Source organism: Pinus tabuliformis, chromosome 7 (assembly GCF_031772625.1).
Source record: "Pinus tabuliformis cultivar Carrire ecotype Pingquan chromosome 7, CPIR1, whole genome shotgun sequence".
In the NCBI taxonomy this organism is placed as follows: Eukaryota; Viridiplantae; Streptophyta; class Pinopsida; order Pinales; family Pinaceae; genus Pinus; species Pinus tabuliformis.
This window is the reverse complement of record NC_142293.1, coordinates 1,799,714,486-1,799,718,698: the sequence shown is the minus strand read 5'-3', so window position 1 is coordinate 1,799,718,698 and position 4,213 is coordinate 1,799,714,486. Positions and strand designations below refer to the sequence as shown.

The 4,213-nt window shown below is 33.9% G+C and overlaps 1 pseudogene; it reads right to left on the bottom strand.

Moving 5' to 3' along the window:
- Window positions 1-1,877: 1,877 nt before the first annotated feature.
- On the bottom strand, window positions 1,878-3,393 carry LOC149255546 (protein trichome birefringence-like 16; annotated as a pseudogene).
- Between the last annotated feature and the right edge of the window lie 820 nt (window positions 3,394-4,213).

The window sequence follows — 4,213 nt, the reverse complement described above, 5'->3', positions numbered from 1 at the left end:
TCCCTACACCAGTTGCAACATGTACACAATTAAACAAGGATGATGAAAGATCAGATGTCAATCCAACTCTATTCAAAATATCTTTTGGCAACCTCATGTATCTCACAGCTATAAGACTAGATATCATGCAAGGAGTGAGTTTGATTTCTAGATTTATGGAGACTCCAAAAGACACACATTAGAGTGCGGGAAAAAGAATTATGAGATACATAGAAAGAACTAGAGATTGTGGTATAATGTATGCAAGCATAGAGAAGAAAGATTTGATTGGACAGAAAAACAGTGATTTTGCACACAGTTTGGATGATAGGAAGAGCACTTCCTCTTATGTGTTCCATCTTGGTCCAGGTGTTATTTCATGGGCATCTAAGAAACAGCCTATTGTGACACTTTTGTGAGCAAACACAGAATATGTAGCAGAAACATATGCAACATGTCAAGCAATGTCATTAAGAAGAGTATTTAATGGACTCAAGAAGAAACAATAAGGATGAACAAAAATATATTGTGACAACACCTCAACGATTGTACTATCCAAGAATAGTGTGTTTCACCAAAAGAGAAAGCATATTGATACTAGATATCACTTTATTAGAGAACTTGTGAGCAATGTTGAAGTTCACTTGAAACCTTGTAAATATAGTGATCGATTGGATGATATATTTACTAAGTCATTAGAAAAATATGTGTTTGTGTTTCATAGAATAAACTTGGGCGTTGTAAGCATACTTGAGACATAGACCAACAAACATGTTTGAGTTGTCATGAGCCATGTTATAGTTTAGCGGTCGTAATTAAGGGGGAGTGTTAAAATAAGCTAATTACTCCCGCATGAGGAGTTTGCTAAAATTAGAGAGTCAGTTAACTGAGTGTTGAGTCAAGTCGAGTTAAGTCATAGTCGAATTTTAGTGTGTGGTTGCATGTAAGTTATTTTAGTCGAGTCGCTAGTCGAAAAGGTTTCCCTTCACCATGTTCATTACAATCATCAATTTTTGTGTGATCAATAGAAGAAGCGCAAATCGTGTGTTTTGTGTGTAATTTATGTTTTGGCTCCTCTTCCTTTCCAACAAATTTATATGATTGTGATAATCAAACTACCCTAGTTTATGATTTAAATGAGAAAGTTTAAAAATAAAATGATAATTTTCTTTTTAACTCAAAATAAAATAGACAACAATAGCTTAATAATATTCCTTGAATCACTTTTCAATTTCTTCTTCTTTATTATTATTATATATAAAAAAAAAAAACCTTCCACCAAATTCATTTGAGGGTTGTTTTCGACTTAACCTAAACATGAAAATGCAAGGAATTTTTTTTCAAATTCCATTTGCGGAGGATTTCTATTGATTGATGTTTGTAGTGAGGATTTTAAAACAAATATTGTAAAAAGTGCACTGTGACAATGTAGAAATGGAGCACTAGTGCACTAAACACCATGATGAAAAAAAAAAATGACAGCATAACCATCTTAGGCGGTATCATAGATAAGAATTAAAGAACAATGACCACAACAAGAAGGTATATGCCAATCAACATCGACTTATTTTTCAGAAGAAAAATAATGAATCAAATTTCAATATGCCACAATATGTAACTTGCCTTTTCTTCCACTGGCAAGATTACAAGGATACATTTTCCAACTTCTAAATCATGGCAATTGCAACAAGATATCTGCAACTAGTTTATTTTTTCATAGGTTGACAGAACAATAGCCTAATAAACAACATGAGACAGTAAGAAATGTGCAGCTACTTACTGTGATCTATTACAACAACTCTCCAAATTAATTATTTTTACATGTTGGAACAAGTTATTAGTTGCACTTTGATAAATCAAAGATAGAATCTCATGCAATGGAAAACAATGTTGCAACATTATATTTGTGATGATAGTGCATTTGGTCGTGGAAACAACAAATGAGCAAAGAGGAGTTCATTCCAGGTATCAAGCACTCCTGGAAGACACCAATGCAAACAATCCTAAGAGCTATTTTTCGATTTGAAATCCTAGTGATATCTAAACTCTCAACTCTTGTGCCCTGAACAAAACTCTTAGCAGAAGGATAATTTGCTTGGTTGCGAGAACCATTGTGAATTGCAGACAACAGTTTGGTGTCATCGCAACGACCGCCCAAGTTCCAATCCCCATTAAATAAGTGCCGAGGTGATAAGGTTCTCATGAATACCCTCAAATTTGGATACTTATCGAATTGTTTATCGATCCATTTCACAACACTATGCACTATCAAATTGCGAGCACTCTTGAGGTCTCTCAACTTCCTAACATTATTTGGTTGTCCATTTACATACATGTGTCATTTGTTTGATTTTAATTTTCCCCAATTCCAATGGTTCCATGTATTTAACAGTACGAAATCAAATTTATAAAGATTTGTATGCAAGAACCATGTTGATTGGTCAAGATGCATTGGTGGATAGGTTACCCGGGCTTAGGGGTTCAATTTCACAAAGGCTTGTTGACCAATAATATAATACAGTTATGTTCATCTTTGGGAATCTGAATGCCCAACCAGCTGGCCTTATTGTACCATGTGCACATACGAAACCATTTTCCTTCCCGACAACTTGTCTTTTCCACCTGTAATGAGGCACATAATAGACTGGAATTGTTTACTTCCCAATGAATCCCCAACAAATGCAAGGGTTTTTTCATGCATGCTATAATTTACGCACACAAAATAACAAGTCATGTTCTAGTCCGGCCAACTATTAAACAAATTTGCACTATAAAAAGTGCAAACCCTAACCAACAGTGTTTCACACAACTTTAAAAAGAAAATTAGAAATGTCAATAGAATATACATACATACATGTGTGTAAATAACGAGGAGAATGGAAACATCTTGATTATCCCCTACCTTATAAGAAAGTGTTTCCCGTCACAGTCGGGCATGTCACATTTTTCAGGCTGCCACCGATATTTTTCATAAGAAAACTCAAGGCGTTGGGTCAACCTGCATGCCCACATTCTTGATAACCAACGGTTACACATCTTACCAAAATATATAGGCCTCCTGCTATCCTGAACCCATTTTCCTTCGCTGTAGTCACACACTGAAAGGAAAGTACAATATTGCAATTTTAATAAAATCCACTGAATGAAATTTGTGCATTTGATTCAACGGTTGATATTAACTTACTTCCATTTAATTTTCTTATTTGGTATATTCTAATAAATTTGCAGTTGTGAGTAAGCCTCTTTGAAGCTATCATATTTGGCCTAGTACAACCACTGTCAAGCAAGATACTAACCTCTCTTCTTAATAGCAGATGGATTTTCAACTTTTGTAGGAAGTAATGCTTGAGCAGTAATTACAGAGGACTTTTCAATTGCTGAGGGTTGTTATTTTTCATCTAAGCTAGACTTCATATTATTAACCTTCAGAGAGAACAAACCTCCAACCAAAATATCTTTTTTTTTTTTTTTCTGAACTAGAAGGGGAATTTTGAGACGACAATTCTTCGACCGATCTAGATGGTGATTTTTCAACTAATAAATATTTAGTTGCATTTGACGGAAATCCTGAGATGTGCAGAAAATCTTTAGTTGATATGGAATCAGGTTCTCTAGTTGGCAAATATGGAGAAATTTCCATGACAGGAGGTGTGTATGAATATGAACCTACTCAAGCAGCTGATTTTAGATAGTGTTATTCGTATAAAAGATCAAAAGATATTTGATGAATGATGAATGATGAATGCTTGAAACAAGAGAATTTTTCAAATCGAAGCTATTGTCATTTGATAACTGAAAAGATTTCATTTGGTTAAAAAAAGTCCTAGATCCGCATGTCACAAAAATGACAACCCAAAAATTAGTGAAACCAATAGGGTTGAGTCTACTCTCCACTAACTCAACGATCAATTGTATGCCAAAAATAATTTATATACTATTTAGAAACAAAACAAAAAGAGGCAAAAGTACATGTCGGCCAGAGGAAAATATTCCTTTCTTTGGCAATCTCAGGAAGGAGATGGATCTTAAAAGAAAAGACCAACCTAGAGTTGGATATCATTATATTAAATAGAACGCCCAAACACAGCGCACACAGACAAGATTTGGATGGTCATAAAGACTAGTTAGATTCACAAGTTAGTTTTAAATATTTTTCAAAATATTAAATTCATTTATACATTTTAAATTTCATTAAAAAAACAACAACAAAATGTATAGAACTATCATTAAAAAA